At 37.0% G+C, this 17,732-nt stretch overlaps 2 protein-coding genes across 3 annotated transcripts in view; one reads left to right on the forward strand and one right to left on the reverse strand.

Moving 5' to 3' along the window:
• RSPH14 (radial spoke head 14 homolog) overlaps positions 1–17,732 on the forward strand; it is a 70,007-nt gene that overhangs the window by 8,198 nt on the left and 44,077 nt on the right. The gene's annotated exons all lie outside the window — the stretch shown is intronic.
• Positions 1–17,732, reverse strand: part of GNAZ (G protein subunit alpha z) — a 48,097-nt gene that overhangs the window by 2,091 nt on the left and 28,274 nt on the right. The gene's annotated exons all lie outside the window — the stretch shown is intronic.

A 17,732-nucleotide genomic window follows, 5' to 3' on the forward strand; every position in this document is an offset into this window, starting at 1 on the left:
AGGAAACAACAGTGTCAGCAATGCAGCTCTGTCTGCTGCCCTGAGCAGGTGAACTCCATTTGTGAACAATTGAGCATGACTACCACAATTACGTTTGGAAATTAAAATCCAATGCTGCTATAGACTGAAAGCAGAGAGGCCCCTTAGAAATCAGCAGCCATCTTGAATGTTCCTGAGGTATTGCTGCCGCTGTGACACTTACACTGATGCTGCTGGAGCTGTCCATGGTACCAGGCTCTTGGGAGGCTGAGTTTATTGCTTGGTTTACACCTATAAATAGGTGTAAATAGACGTAACGTTTTGAATAGAAAATATTCTAGATTATTAAAAGAAATATCACTCAAGTATTGTCAAAAGTAGATACAGAAAATACCTTAATCAGGTATTTTTGGCAAGGTCAGTGTTTTTCCATCATGTTTAGGTTTCAGAAAATGTTATGCATACATCATGAGTCATGGGAGTGATCCAGGGTAAGTGAACAGCAGGGATTTGGGCTATCAAAAACCAGGGGTATATTTTGTTCACAAGACTATTTGCAAATATGTATGTGTTCCATTTGTCTGGCTTGTGTTCAGAGGGGATGAAAATAATCAGAGTCTGGGCATTTTTGTTGTTTAACCGTGAAGTATTCTGGCCAGTTCTTCAGTTTTGAAGGAACAAACAGTGGAGGCAAGAGGATGACTTTGGCTTTTAATAGAAATAAAGTATTTTGGGCCTAATTCTCCTGAAATTTGTGTCTAGTTCATCTCCCTTGACTTCACTAGAGTCACTTGGTGAGATGAAGAGAGAATAATCGTTCATTGTTTATTACACAGAAATTAATATGAAAATATTACTTATTTAAAATCTAATTTTTTTTAGATTTGGGAATGAAAATACATTGTATTGTTATTATTTCAAAGAAAATCTGCAACTTAATGTTTTGAACATCATTAAATAATGTTTTGAACATTACTGTTATACTAAAGCTGTATACTGAAAACATTACCCCTTAAAAATGCAGGGTTGCTGAAATGGGAGCAGACGGGTTTACATAAGCTTTTCAAATTATCTCTTACACCTTCCTCACTTTGTGTTATTACTCCTTTTCATTTGCTAAGGATTGACTTGGTCAGAATTGCATGCTGTGTTCTCTGAGTTCCATGAAGGCATTGATTTAGCTCTGTGTTTACAGGTGAAACCCACAGGCTGGTGGCAGTTCCTGGCCATTTCCGGAGCCCCAGGAGCACAGGGTGCACTGGGAGGGCTGGCACTGCCTTGGCAGCCAGGGGCAAAGCTGACTCATGAGCCTCTTAAGGCACACTGAAATACAAGCTAAGTCAGACAGTTCTGATATTGGGGACTGTTTGTTTACTTCTTCCTTTGTAAGGTGGGGTCATCTGACACTCCAGCCTACTGTATATACAGACCGATTTATAGGTGTAAAAGCATAGCTTTAAAAATATGTTTGAGCATTTCTTTTCACAGTGAAAATACTGACACAACAGATAATCCCCTAAAACCATCATAGGTCTGTTTTCAAATACTGAGTTTCCTTTCCTGATTTTGTAGCTGATAATAACCAAGCAAGAATTTTTTATCTCAGTCAAAATGCTTTTGCTACTAATACTCTGAAAAAAGTCTTTTAGAGCTAATATAGGTTTTTGGCCAATTCTCAGAACAATCATGCCAACAGGATATTGCATTTTAAGAGGTTTGTGTTCATTATTGTATTTTGTAGTGAATCATAACACTGTCCCTCTACTACCAAATCCTCCATTGGAATCTGTAATCCAAGGACAAAAGCAGAGAGTTAAAACCTTTCCATAAATTGTGAAGTGTTATGAACACGTACAAAAGGACAGTCAGTTTTAAATTATTGTAAACTTGGTGATCTCTTGTGTGATGTAAAGAAAAAATTAGTAAATTGTTGATCTTGACACCTAAGAAATTTCTTCTTCAATGTAATATTATAATATTGGCTCAATATCTGAAAGTCTTGCCATATTTTAAGAAGTGATATATCCACAGTTCTAAGGTCAAGGCTGACAGTAAAAATACATTATATATCCACTCATATACTCCCAGCATAACAAGCTAGTTTCTGGTTTTGACAATATTGTAAAACTACTTTACATATCATAGGGAAAGTGAACTTGAGAGGGTTATGGCTTATTATAATAAAAATAGAATAAATTGTTGTATGACTCCCAAAGGTGTAATAAAACGTAGTAAAACAATGATAGGCATTCTTCTCTGCAGTGTCTTTACCAGTTCTGGAACCTTGAAGGGAGTATATAGCCAGGTGGCCAAAAAAAAAGTGGTGCTGTAATTTTATAATTATACACAAGCTGGGGTATAAGCAAGATAATGCCAATGCCTTATCCAGATGGCCTTGTTGGGGGCTAATTGAAAATTCTTCTCTGAGCGTAAGAACAAGGAATTGGTTGCTTAAGGGAAAGAACATGCTAAGGAACAGATGGCTGTTTCTATGTTTCCAATACTTTGCAGATGCACAAACATCCCTGGTCATCCTCTGGAACAGTAGAGGTGTGCTTAGGAGAAAGAGTTCTGAACAAGTAAGCGTTTCCAAAAGGGAAGACCCAGTTATCAAGATAGCAAGTAATTAAAAAACAGAGTTGGTAAATGGAGCCAAATTGCAATGTAGTATCTCCTTACAGCTCTCACGTTAAAGCTTTCTAATCACAGCTGGGAGAGCTTTGAAATTAAAAATGAAAAATTATGAAGAGAGAAACTATCACAAATAAGGGAATTAGCTGTCATTTGTATTAAAATCTTAAGAACTTCATCTTTCAGTCATTATTTCTCTTTCATCATCAGTATTTTAAAACTGGTAGGCACTTGGGGATTTGAACACCTTAACTAAACCAAATCAAATGTATCTTGTGTAAGCCATAAACAATAATGAATAAAATTTGTGAAGGAATAGTAATATTTGCTTTCCAGAAAAGTTAGGAAATCTTTAATGTCAGTAAATCTTGGAATAACCAGTGGAAGCTGTTGCTATTTTCCTGTAGAGGCTTTTCCTTGCAATAGTGGTTGGCATTTCGCATATGCTGGTAGCTATGAGCTATTTCACAAAATGGCATGACACTCTCTGTTTCAAGTATCTTCTTTAGAGATCCATGACTTAAGACCTTCTGAAGAAAGCAGAAGAAGCTAAAGTATTTGAAGAAGGAGTGGTGAGGTAAAAAGGTAATTGAATCAGTTGGATGCTTTTTCCTTAAGGTTAATAGACAAAAATAATGGAATCCATTCTGAAATAAGGACAGTCTACAAAATAAATGAAGGAAATACCATTGCCCAGGACAGTCGTAGTCAAAGCAATTCAGGAATTCAATCTATGATTGAATAAAACCATAGGGAAAGCAGAAGAATTTCACAAACAAAAATACAGAAAGCAAGAGATAGCTTGGGTAAATACAAAGAGACACTCTTTTCTTGTAGAAAAGACTATAATGAGTGCTAGTTGAAATGTCCTTCCAGTGTAGCAGTCAGGCAGTCCTGATTGAGTGCTGGATAAGGGAGGCATACAAGACTATTGTATGATTCGTGTTTTGTTCAAAGGAAGAAGACTTCTACAAGAATGTATAGGCTGAGGTGGCTGCTGGTCTAAATGGGAAAAATTATGATAATGAGTTTTAAAAAATTTCTTTCATCTAAAAATGAAAAAAAAAGAAACTGTCTGTTGGAGGGAAGTAAATAGACTTAATCCAGCCTCTCTCAAAGAAATTAAGAACCCCACTGAGGTAGAATTAAACTGAGATGAAACACTTTACCTGGATTGTCCTGTATATACCTGTTTCTAGCCTTAGTATCTCCCAGAAGGGACAGGGTAAGCAATAAAGATTTGACTAGACAAAATTGTTTCCATTTCCAGACCTTTTTTCCCAATCCTAGGAGCCCAAAGTTTTCCTGGAAAATGTTGGAAACCTAAACTGTCAAAATTAGAAGGGGTGGCATGGAAGGGTAAGTCCCACTGTGAATTCACTAAGAAGTGTTTTTAAATCACTTAGCAGCTTAACTTATTCTACAAGCAGACAAACTCTTTATCCTGTCACCCAAACAATTTGTTACACTGGTCTACAACCACTGCAGGAAGTCCTGACCAGTCATGCTGTAAACAAAACAGGAAGGAGCTCAGGATAATTAGAAGCAGCTGTGTCAATATAGCACCTATCATACATACATGCACATGCCATCTATTTATGTCCTTCCTACCAAAGTTCCTTTCAGCGTCTTGCATATATGAGGACTGTGAAGTGTAGAAAGGTGGAAACCTAATGTAGCATGTTAGTTTATGCCAACACAATGAAGGGAAATTGAAAAGGATTGTAAAAGGTTTTATATTATAGGAATATTGAATCTTTATGAAATCCTATGACATTAACTTAGAGAAGGCTGAAAAACATATGTATTATGAAGTGGAGCCCTGAAGAAATCTCATGTGATTTTGATAGGGAGATATCTATTTATATGGTGAGGGCAAAAAAAATTAATTAAGCATGAAACAAGTTTGCTTTGAGGTTTTTTTAAATCAGATTCATTTTCAAATCAGGAGGAAACAATATATTAGCAAACAAAATTTGTAAACTACCAAATTAATTCTTCTTTATTTTAAAGAAAGTGTCCTGTAATTGTTCGTACTTACAGTTTATACGTGCGTACATGTAGAACTGGTAGAGGAGGCAGTAGTCAGTATTTGATACCTCTTTTTCAGAGAAGCAAGGGAAAATAAACCTTGTGAGGTGGTAATGCAGCATACTATCTCCCATGATGGTTTCCTGTTGAATATTGCTATTGTCTTTACATAAAATTCTGCAGATGATAACTGAATATGGCAGTATGAATGAGAATTACAAGAGGACCTTTAGTCTTGGCTATTGTATAGGATGACAATGAACAACATTATGAATATTTTATCATGTATGTTCTCTGTGACTGAGAAAACCCTGTAGTGTTACTAAGCCTTACTGTGGACTAGACCAGACAAAGCAGATTTGCTTGGGAGTATTACTTTAAGAGTCCTGAGCATTTGTCTTTGAAAGTTGGTGCCTGAAACTTCTCAGGCCTGCAATGAAACAACAAGTCATGTCTTAGGAGCACAAGCTAAGTTAAACATTGGTATATAGTAGTTACATACATGTAATACATGAGCCAGTGACAGACTGGGGTAAAGCAATCTTTAATACTATCTATCAAAACTGTTTTATATTCCTAGATCAGGAACAATGCAGATTTGTTAATCCTACTAAGTACAGTCAGACACCAAGGTATGGTTGTAGTAAAGGAAGCTGAGCTGAGAAAGAAGTTTGATTAAATTTCTTGACTGGAGGATTAGATTTTGAGCCAGGGGATTTCCAAGGAAAGAGCGGGACAACAGGTGCTTCTGCTAGGACCTATAAATTGAAGGGAACTTAAAGAAAGGATATATAGAAAACTCTCAGAAGAGCAATGGAAAAGGTTACTGAGTTCGAGGATCAGAAAGGGTGGGACATTCATCATTCCACAGAAATGCTAGAAGATACAGATGAAGGCTACTCCTGTATGTCTGGCCAGGGTATTAAAGGCTGTTCCACAAACAAGGAAAGGGGCAAAATAGAAGTGGAGGCATACTCATAGACTGTTTTATTGCTTGTGACCGGCTATACATATCTTTTAAGTAAGATGAAGTAAAGGAAAATTATATTTAGAGGTCACAAAATGGGCATGTGATACGTGTTATATTTATCACTACCCATAAGAGAATTACAAGTCCAGAGGAAAGTTCTAGAAAAAGGTATGTTCAAGAGAATAGAAATACGGGGCAGTCAATATTGGTCCTGTGCCTGATAGGACAGACACGCAAGTCAAGATTTCTGGAAAGCAGTAATAGATTGGCCAAAGTAATGCTGCTGCAGCTGACAACAGGCCAAAAGAAACTTAATGTTGCAATGGGCCAGCATATTAAAACCTGTGCATTTCACAGACAGTGTCCAGCTAGGGCTGCAGTAAAAGTACCCAAGAGAATTAAGAAATGGGCAGGTAGTTTGGTTTTTCTCCTTAAAGGAGGGCTTTCTATGCTTCAGTTACTCAGCAAACGACTATTAACACTCTGTTTTTACTGCCTCAAAGGTCAGCAAAGTTTCCCGCTACAGAAGCCTCTGGACGCTGTGTTATGAGTGCATATGCTTCTCTGTGTATCATTTTGGGGCACATGCAGTTCTAAGAGGGCAAACATCCCAAAAAAGGAATATAAAAATAAATCTCTAGGATCTTTCACAGTGCCAGAAAATTAAGATTTTCTGAGTACAAATTAGGATCTTCACATAGTTCTAAGAAGTAAATTTGCAGCGTATAATACCTATGCTTGCTTTGGGGAGTGGAGTTTTTTAAGCATTGTACAGTATCCCAGGCAAACTGCATATTTCTGGAGGTTAGCAAAAATCTAGCTTAAAAACATTTTCTTGATAAAGCATATTCATTTAAAATCTCACAATTCTTGAAAATATATTCAAAGTATCTTTAACATCCATATTTCAGTTGTAAATACCTGGATGTTTTATCCTTAGATTGAGTTTTCTATATGGTCATAAAATCCAACTTTTCTATTTCTGGTAATATATTTCACTTGCTTTCAACACTTACTCAGTGTTTTCAAGTGGGGTGGGTTTTTTTGTTTTCTTCCAGGCCTTTAGATTACTTGCTTAGCTCAAGAGCAAAAGGAACATTTCAAACACATATTCCACATAGCTCCCATGTTGCACAGTTTACCACATAAAGTGGTCCGGGACTTTAGCTGTCCTTGTTTGAGACCCTTAAGTTTGTTATCAGCCTTCTGTGTCTAGACAGTCGTAAAATCACAGAATGGTTTAAGTTGGAAGGGACCTTTAAGATCATCTATTTCCAACTCCTGCCATGGCAGGGACACATTCTGCTAGACCAGGTTGCTCAGAGCCCCATCCAGTCTGGCCTTGGACACTTCCAGGGATGGGGCATGACAGCTTCTCTGGGCAACCTGTGCCAGGGCCTCACCACCTTCATAGTTAATAATTTCTTCCTAATTCCAGTCTCTGTCTACCCAGAAGACGTAACACCGCACTGACCTTCAAGGAGAGGCTGAGGGAACTGGGCTTGTTTGGGCTGGGAAAGAGGAGGCCAAAGGGTAACAGCCTACAATTACTTGAAGTAATGGTGATGCAGAACTCTTCCCAGCAGTATCAGAGGAGAGAGTAAACAGCAATGAATATGAATTGAAGCTCGGGAGGTTCAGATTAGATGTTAGGTTTTCTCTAGAAGACTAGCACAGCTCTGGAAGAATTTGCTGAGTTTTGTGAAATATTCATCCATAGAGGATTTTCATTCAGCTAACTGATAAAGCCATAGCTGGCCTGATTTACTGTTGGCAATAGTTCAGACCTTCAGAGATCACATCCAGCCTACATTTCTGTAATTCCATGAAATGTAAAACCATATTCGTAGTTGAATGCATAAAAAAGAAGTCAATTTTATGCCCACAGTTCTGAGCAGGTCTCAGACTTTGCCTTCCAAAGAGACAAATCCAAGGACAGGGGTTATTCTTTGATGGAAAGAGTCACTATCCTGTTGTTGAGGCAGGATGAAAAGGAAATAGTTAACAAATGGAGTTGTGGCCTTTGTGGAATACCCAGGATTTACTATTTTCTGTTCTTTTATGCTCTCTGATCCTTAGAATAGCCCTTAAGCTATTGAGATAGTGCAGAATTCTGCAAGAGAACTACATGGAAATACACAAGTAAAAAGAGAAATGTTTATTCACTGTTGCAGGCTACTGACTAACCTACCTTTCGTATAGTTTATTCATAACCCAAGCTTTGGCTGATACTGTATGTAAAAGGAGAGAACACTTTTCATTGCACCTTCTTTGAAATGGGCGTTTTTCTAATACATTGCTGGGTGGTAAAGGGTATTAATAGGGTGAATATTGCTTCCTGACAATTGTCTTAATTGAAGTAAAACAATATATTGCATACATAAGAGGAAATTAATTTTTTTTTAATGAAAGGACTCCATTACTTTTTCCCATTAGTGTGCTACTAGAATGCACTAGTGAGTTCAGTAATTTTGTGTAATGAAAAAATGGCAGGGGGACAGATTGCAAAATCTCATGCCTGTGAATGCCCTTTCTCTGGAGAAAAACCCATATGATATAAAGAAAAGAGGGCTTATCAAATAAGTAGGTTTTCATTTCAACCCAGTCAAGTCCATCTTTCAAACAAGACTCTCTGGATCTTTCTGAAAGCTAAGGGATGTAAGATGAGGAATCATTTGTAGCTGTAGCATTAGAAAACAGAGAAAACCAGCAAGAGTTATCATAAGCATGGCATGAATATCATATGAAATTAAATAAACTAGTTCTTTACAATCTGGAAAAAGAAATAGCTGAGAGAGAACACAGGAGAGCTCACAAAACCATGAATGGTATGGAAATGTTGAATAGCAGATGATTTTTTCACCATTTCTTACAATGCAAGAAGAAACATGAAATTCATTTCTCTGACACCAGACAAGTATTCCTTCCATACAGTGCATAATTAAATGTAAAACTCTGTCATGAGATGTTAGAGAATCATAATGATAATAGTAAAAGTCAGAAAAGTGTAATTGGGTTCAAGAAGCAATTAAATTAAAAGGGCACTTAAACAGAAAGATGTTGATGCAATCTGCTGTTCAGTTACCTGGGAGGGTAAATTGCAGGAAATATCAGTGTATGCTTGATCTGTTCCCATATTCTTTCCTAAATGTCCATTGTTGCCCACAGTCAGACACAGACTGCTGCAGGTACTGGCTGTGACCTAGTACAGCTGGTTTATGTGTTTTGGCTGCCAGAACAGCTCATCCTTGGGGAAAAATCAGTTGTTTACTTCCCTGTTGGTGAAAACCTCTCCTTTATGTAACCCATGTAAAATAGCTTCAGTTCCCAGGCAATTTTGCCTTTCCCATTAGTCTTGCCCAGTTTAGAAAAAGTTTGTTTCACACACTTCACTATCATTTGAAGCAGTGAGTGTTTCTCACTGAAAGGTAGGCAAAGGCTCTTGGCACTAGAAGTACTGACCTCTAGTAATTTGCATTGTCCAATGCTGGAGTGTTTGAATGACAGGAAGATAACTACATTTTCTCAAAGAAAGAAAGAAAGAGAGAGAGACTGGTCCACACTGATGCTGAACCAGTTTTCACCAGAAAAAGTTGGCCAGTCGTTTCATTCTTCAGTAGTATCTGAACAATAAAAGCAGCCTATTATACACCAGTGAAGGTAAATAGCCATTTATACTGATAAATTTACTGCAGGGGAGAAAAAAATTCCCACAGACCCTGAGACCATTTCTCCAACTGTGGGACATCTGGAGAGGGATGCATTTTGCCCTCAGGCAGCTGAAATTCTTGCAGGAGCACTGTCTTCTTGTTTTATTGTACCTTTAAGGATAGTTCAGATAGGATGCTTACAGAGTTTAGTCCAACAAGTGTTATTAGTGTTGTTCTTGTGGAAACAACAGCTGCATTCCCTTTGTAGCCTGTCCATGTTGCAAAATGAAGATAGCAGGAGCAAGTGGTTATTTTTAGCACCCTTGCCTGTAATTCTAAAAAAGTTCTTCCCATCATGGGTGTTCTGAGGTTGCCTCGTACTAACCTGGAAGAAACAAAGGCTGAGGGGCACAAAGGTCAGTGTTCAGAGTGATGAATGGGAAGGCAAGAGGAAGAAAGCTGAAGGGAAAACTGCAAAGCAACCTCAAGCAGAGGGTCTAAATCTGGATCTGATCTTGGCCTTTTTTGCAAGCTGAGAAAAGTACTAAGAGTGCAAAACCAGCATGTTTATCATCATGGAGAATCTTGTCTTCACTTTCTATAAATTCTTCTGGTTTTAAGCAGCATTACTGGGATTCAGATCAAATCAGTTTCAAGAGATAATTTCTATGAAGTTATTTTAGAGCAGTTGGAGAAGAATGAAAGAAATGGTGATATATGCTGAAAAAAATGCTTTTCTCATATTTGAGATGGAAATTCTAATCTGTTGGGCTACAGACAAAGTAAAAATAATTCTGTTTGATAAGATTGTAATTAGGAAAACCCCAAACAACCTGACATTGTGGTCTCTGGTTACAGGAACACATTTTTTCTTCACTGAACTCTGTCTCATTCAACTTGCAAGATGGACAATGTCATGTGCTAGTCAATATTTGTCTTTAGAGTCACAACTCAATTTATAAACTTGTGCTTTACTATAGACTTACTATTATGAACTGCTCAAAAAGCAGAATTACTGGTTTCTTCTCAAGCTTATAATTATCGTATCTGAATATTTCATTGACTACATTTGTTTCCACAGCATGTTGTCAGATCAAGCAGTGCTGTTAAAAGGAACTTATAAATAGGGAATGAAACAATCTATACAATGAGAAATTATAGTTAGAAGACACTCAGTAATTCTAGACACCCAATCTCATTTTCTAGAACATACGTTTTCAGCACATACATTAATTTATTTAACAAATTTTAATAGGTTTTTCAAGCTATCAGTGATATCTGATATAGCTCTGAATAATCAGACCTACTACAAATCAAATCACAGAATCTCAAATTAGGTCCCTTTGAGAAAAGTAAAGAAGAATATGGGATTATCTAAGAAAATTGTCATTTAATAAACACATTTGGAACTAAAAAGGAACATGGACCTATGCTAGGTTCAAGTACAGTTTTTCAGTAGCCTTCCATTGCTTTAGCCATATTAACTTTCTGTTTTCCTATTATCATAAGATTCCATTCATTTCACATTTTCCTCCTTCTGCTAGGGTTGATGGCAGTGTTCCTGCAGTTGACAGTCTTATTTATCACAGGCCCCCATTAATCATAGAAAAATCACTGCATTCATTGAAAGAGGCATAAAACCTATGGAAAAAAACTCATCATCAATATAGTCGGAATCAAAATATAGAGAAACACGACAGTCAAATTAAGGTTACAACAACGTTCTCCCATTTACTAACTTGATTATTTGATTGTACCAGTGCACTTAAACTCATCTCCACCTCATCCTCAACTCACAATGCTTCACAATCTAAACTTACTCCCAACCTTCTCACTCTTCCAGTGCTGTTTCCTCCCCTGACTTGTACATTCCATATGAGAAACAGTGCTTATATAATTTTGTACCATTAGAGGCTAATCAGATCTCCATAATAATGGTTCATACCATTCATATTAGCACAGAAATTTGCACAGTTTAAAATAATTCAAACTTGCAAAGGAATTAGGAAAAAAACCCAGCATCTCTGAGACCATGTCTGTGCCAAATATTAAGGAGATCTTGTTAAAATTGTGAACTTCTTAATTGTGTTTCTTTTTTAATAATGAAAGGGGTTTTTTTCCTGCAAATGAGTATTTTTTTAAAATCACCATACACTTTACCATTTGCAGAAAGGTAGAATTCTTGTCTTCTGTCCCCAGCTTCCTCATGACTAGTCTGGTACAGCAAGAGTCAGTCATTTTGGTGTATTTAAGTGTGTCTCTAGGTATCAGGCATCTGATAAAGAATCTTGGCTGTGGCTACTTCTAAATTGATCCTACTGTATTATTCTAAAATTCCTTCTCTTCTACACTGGGGAAAAGCTCTTATGGTACTTTACACTAATCCTAGAATATGCAGTGCTAGAAGATAGGGCTGTGCCTTTTGTACATCCATCACCAAATTTTATTATTCATTGTGTGTGTGCATTTCAGGTAGACTAGATTGTTTTTCCTTAAACTGCAGAATTCTGTACATCTAAGTATGTCACATTATTTATTTTAACTTGCCATCTAACAATTCCAGCTGAAATTGATAACTGAGATCAGAAGGAGTGTCAGAATTGCTGAGACTAATTGAGTTACCCAAGGAAGTGTCTCACGGGACGCTCCTGCTCTCAGGAGACAATAGAAACAGCATTATTTGCTTATTTCAAAAACATTACCATGTCACTTGTATTGGTTCTTGTAGGATGACAAGGGGAATCACAGGAAGTGCTGGTAGAGTAAGGACAAGTTGGACAACAGAATAAGCAACAGGGAAGAAAAAAAAAGGAAGCTGTTGGAACATTTGATCTTTTCTGTTAATACAGAACTACAAGTCATACTAACTTTTTTTAAAAAATGTTTACTCCATGTGAGTAACAATGCAGTAGCCTTGGCAGCCTGCCTGATGTCTTTTGCAACAAATGAACTTGTAATGTTGTCTCTGTAAAATAGCTGCTGTCTGGTTGGAGGACTCTTAATTAATGGATCTAGGATTGAATCAAGAAAGAGACATTCTGAGAATTACTTATACCAGAAGAAACAAGGAGAAAAACTAACCAAGTTACCAGTTTTGCAGGCTGGAAGGGATTTCATTTATTTGCAAGGCTGCCTATCACTTGTCCATTTCTTGGATTTCTTACGTAAGTGTAGATTGATTTTCTGTTCAATCCACTAAAAGGGAAAAGGCTGTATTTTGGGTTGTGTACTGCTTTCCTATTTTCAACTTAGTGTTTAAATATTAGGTCAGAAATACTGTAATTAATTTTGTACCCAGTAATAACAAAGAATAATTTTGGTCCAGTGACTCCTGAACCTGTCCTAAGCACAGAGAGAGAACCCGAGATGCCTTCTCCTCTAACTTCTGTTTTCTACTGCATTCAAGTCCCTCTTCAGGTTTCCATGGAAATAGCAGAGAAGTGTGCTTATATTCTTGGCATTAAAATATTCATAAAAAGGGATAAAGAGATGGTTTAAATGACAGATGCTGTATTGCTGAAGCAGGCAGTCAAATTTAGGGTTCTTGTCTGTAAATGGTCATGTGTGTGAGTGAATGCATTGTGGAGAAAGCAGACCCAGAATTAATTCCTGGCAGCAGTAGAAGGGATAGGCAGGACAAACCTGACCTGCAGAAAAAGCAGGAATGGAATGTAAGATTTCCCAGAACAATGCAAAATAAAATGCTGCTAAGTTTTTGCTATCAGAAGTTGAAAGCTTTCTCAAGGGCACAGAAGATGTTTTAAACTTGTAGAATTACTTTTGGTAACTGAAAAAAATATTTCACAACTCCAAACTATTCTAATTAAATTTTAAAGCCTTACCTGTATAAAGCTTCTAATTCCTTTCACTTATTGCAAATAGAATATTTGATATAAAATTAAAATTTAACCCTTTCGAAAAGGCTCTCATACATTTGAGCTGTGAGTATATTTAATGTTCTAAAATAACTCTAAAACCTCAACATTCTTTTAATCTTAGAAAATCTAATTGGAAGCAGGAAATACACTGACTTATCTATATTTTTATTCATGAATCTTACTCAGACTAATTATTTTGGTTGTTTGCTCATTATAGAGATTTGAATCTTGAGCACTACTAAAATTATTCTAGTAGTATAAATAAGCATTTATATTCTAGGAAATTTGTTTTTCTGATTCAAAATATAAGCTCCAGTCCTTAAAAGACCATAGTATGGGTGGATTCCACTGTAGTACTTTGACCCTCAAGGAGAATGGAATACAATTTGTAAAATAAAGGCAACTTTTAAAAATCTATGAGAAACAAACAGTAAAGAGATGTATAATTTAAAACCTTGCTATTAGAATATTTACTGCATAAAGACTTAGTGTGTTTTCCATTTTCCAAGAACAAAAGTATTTTTAAAATATAAGTTTATGAAAACAAACACTTCAATGTGTCAAAATACTGTCACTTTTAGTAGTGGAGGTCAAGAATGTGGTATTGAGTTGTTTGCATGAAATTACTCTCAAAAAACCTTGCAAATCATAAGGCAGATGACCAGTGCATACTACTGAAGATCTATCAAAATGTTTATTGGTCTTTACCTATAAAATCAGCATGACTTCTGGCATGTTTATTGGTAAATCCTTTTTTTGAAAGACATTCAAACAAGGGTAACATACCAGCCTGCTAAACTTATTATCCAAGCTCTGTGTGCAACTAATACTCCAAGATATTGTTATGCTACAAAAAGTGTTTAAAGAAGTATCTCTTTCAAGAACATCTTTTTTTTAATAAGCCATACACCTCTGGAACTGGGAAAAACAAGACAGAACAAAGATTAAGCCACTGATGCAAGTTGATAGAACAATCAAGAAATAAAGCCCTCATCTCCACTGCTCTACCACAGAAAAGGAACATTTTAACACAGAAAAGTTTAGGAATTGTTGTTGTACAGTCACTGCAGATACGCTATTTTGACTGCATTTATGAAGTTTAATAATTAAAAAATTATACACACCCTTTCATACACCATTCTGTATTCTCATGCCGACATTCAGGGCTCAGCTCTGGGGATTGGGCTCCTTCCTGAATGGCAGTGTGTGACATAAATACTGAATCAAGAGGAGCACATCAAAAAGGAATAGCAAGGATTTAGAGGAAGCATTTGTCATCTGATGAACAACGAGAAAGAACAGCAGGACACAAAACAAATATTGAAGGAAAGATCCTTTGAGGATACATTAGAGGATTTAGACAGCAATGGCTCAGTCATTCTTTCTGGAAGGTGCATTTTTCAGTCATATTACACGTCTATTTTTTAAAAACTTATATTCTTTCTCCCACCAGAAATGCCACATGCCCTAATCAGAGCTGTATGACAGATACCACTTTACCACTTAATTTTAAGAACAGTGGAAATATTTTATGTCCAGGATTTATTACCGTGGAAAAAACCCGTTGGTTTCCAGCTTGCACTTTCGGATAATAACGTAATTTCCCTATCGTTCAGAGGATAATCATATTCATAACAGAGAAAGCGTCCCTATTTATATTGTACCTATACATTGAGCAATACAACAAATTGCATATAAAACTGACTTCTAAATAGGAAATTCAGCTTTATGAGTCAGAAAGCAAGATACCATCCAGGATCTATTTACCAATAAAGGAAACAACTGAGAATGTGCAGTATTAATAAAGAGAATTCATACTAATAAAAATTAGCAATTTCCTCACAGCAACTAATGAATGTGAAGAGCACAGAAATACAGAAGTATTAATCAGGAAAGCAAAGTACAAAGAATTAAAATATGGAGCCTGGTTTTGCTCATATTAAAATCAGTGGCAATAATATTTTCATTCACTTTGTTGTTTAAGAACTACTGTCAATAAAATGAGATCAGCATCTACAATATAATCTGCTGGAATTCTGTACAATTTCCCAGTACTTCTTCTCCAGTAAAACAAAGATTTCAACTATTAAGCTACATGTATGATGATATGAGGATTTTCATCATCTAGTTGTCTATTTTACAGGACTCTATTAAACCACTACACCCACCCAAGCCAGGAGCAGACATTTTGCCGGGCAGGTTCTTCCCCACTGGCTCATCTTGTGGCACATGGGGACAGCCTGCCCTGCTCCTGTGCCTTTAAAATTTCCTTCTTGAAGAACGTCCAGCTTTCCCGGACTGCTTTGCCCTTCAGGACTGTCCCCTCAAGGGACTCTGTCAACCAGTCTCCTAAGCAGGAGAAGTCCAGGGTGTCAGTTCTGCTGACCTCCCTTCTTACTTTCTGAGAATTGAAAACTGTCATTTTGTGATTGCTGTGCCAATGCAGCCTCCAAGCAGCACATCACCTACCACCTCCCCTATTCCTTCTGAAGAGTTTCTGGCCACCTATTGCAGCACTTCATTTGTGCCAGTCATCCCCACTACGTTTCTGTGATGACAACTATGTCACAGCTTCCCCGCTGTGCAGTAGCTTTCAGCTCCCTGGTTTGTTGCCCATGCTGTGGGTGTTGGTATAGATGCGCTTCAGTTGAGCTACTGATCTCACCAACTTTTGGGAGGGCAACGAGCACTCATTCCTACACATGACCATTGTCAGGCTTTTCCATGGTTTCTAACAGATTAATGACCTTTATGTCTTTGCTGCACCCACATCAGCCTTAGCTTCCAGAAAAGGTGGTTCAGCCCCTTTCCTAAAAAAAAATAGAATTAAAATCCCCACTATTTCAAGCTGGTATTTATCCAACCTAACTTCCAGCCTTTTGTTCTTACTTTGCCTTTCTCTGTTAGATTACATATTTCTTTAAATATTGAGCATTTTTTGTTCCTTCAGGTATTTATACACTAAGCAGGTATTTTCACAATCTTTTTAGCTCTACAAAACTAATTAACCTTTTGAAACCTTTTAAAATGCTGTGAGTCTCAGTCTGGATTGCTAGATAGCAATGACAGCCAGATGCTCTGCAGAGCACTGCCTCCAGGACATTTTAGGCACAGCCACAAAGCATTTACTCTTGTCGACCTTTCATTTTATTTTTTTTTAACATATCTTTAACCGCCTTTGTTAACCTCTCACATTTCCAATTCAATTGGACTATTTTCCTTTTTCCATGTGTGGGTTATTGGGGGGGTATTTGTTTATTTCTAAATCCTGCTTTCATTTGATTTCTGAAGAACAGCAAAGGCACTATGCAAGCTCTTACTAGAACCATCCCTCTCTGTAGCACTGCCAGGAGAATCCATGCTATCAGACTACACCTAATACAGGCTTTATAAAAATTAGTGTACTCTGACAAGTCAAATGACATCCCTTGTCAGTATTATCAGGGCGCTACTGCATAAACATTTACACCAGTGGAATTCCAACTGATTTGGAGGAATATTAATGGAAATAAGCTCATTGCTATGTCAGAGTTGCAGTGGGAAAGCTCAGGCTGCTGGAAGCACTGGGAGCTTTGGCAGGACACAGCTGAAGCCCATTGTCAGCTGCTGGGACACCCCAGTGCCATGCTGCCAGAGAAACAGCAGAGGGAGAGAACGTCAGGATGTTGAACTGGAGGGCCCGGCTGTCCTGGAGGAGGTGCAGCACGTCTGACATACCGTCCTGGTGTTCTGGAAAATCAGTTTAGTCACAAGCTTTCTCCCCATAACTGATAGACTGATGGATTCTTGCTTCTCATTTTATGCTAAATTGTCTTAAACTATTATCAATAGTTTATTTCTTCTGATGGTAAATGGCTGGGAGTTGGTTCCTGTATGCAAAGTAAAATATGGCAAATCAGTAAATAATGAGAAAAAGTATACAGAGAATATGTGGACTGTGTATTTTAAAAGCAAGTTGTTTCAATCAGCTTAATAATGGAAAGAAAGGACAGTATCAAGCTTAAATGTCTAAAAAATAAGTGACAGGAGTTAGAGAGCTGAATTAATTGGAGTAGAGGAGTTATTCATTGTCTGCTAATTTTGAAGTATAATCAGGGGACACTGTCATTGGTTGACAAGTTAAAAGTTTAACTGAGCGTATTAATAGCTTTCAAAAATGCATTTTGATGCTCAAAAATCTTTCCCAAGATACAGACATAGGTATTCAGTCTTGGCATCGCACAATCAAAAAAAGAAAAAAAAAGGCTGAAAGCAGTAAAACTGCAGCAACAAGCACATAGGACTAAATCTCTGTAAGTGTACAGGATATATTTAATATCCAAGCTTCTTTAACATCTCAGTTAATGACAGAGTAACTGTATTCACAGATAACACTACATTAAAACATGCCATAAACACAGGCCAGGATTAAGACAACAATATAGCAGAATTAGAATTCATTTCAGCTGCATGCCAAGTCACTGAGATTTTAAAAAATTCATTTAAGTAATTAAATTCAGGGATTTTGCAGAATTGACAGAGAGTAGTCACTAATTATCCTTACAAAGAAAACAAGCAAAATGAGTTTCCAATTGGGATAAGAGTTTTGCATCC

The sequence above is a fragment of the Corvus kubaryi genome, unplaced genomic scaffold (genome assembly GCF_017639235.1).
Source record: "Corvus kubaryi isolate FWS band 111438036 unplaced genomic scaffold, C.kubaryi_AGA036_p1.0 split3-37173, whole genome shotgun sequence".
Lineage (NCBI taxonomy): Eukaryota > Metazoa > Chordata > Aves > Passeriformes > Corvidae > Corvus > Corvus kubaryi.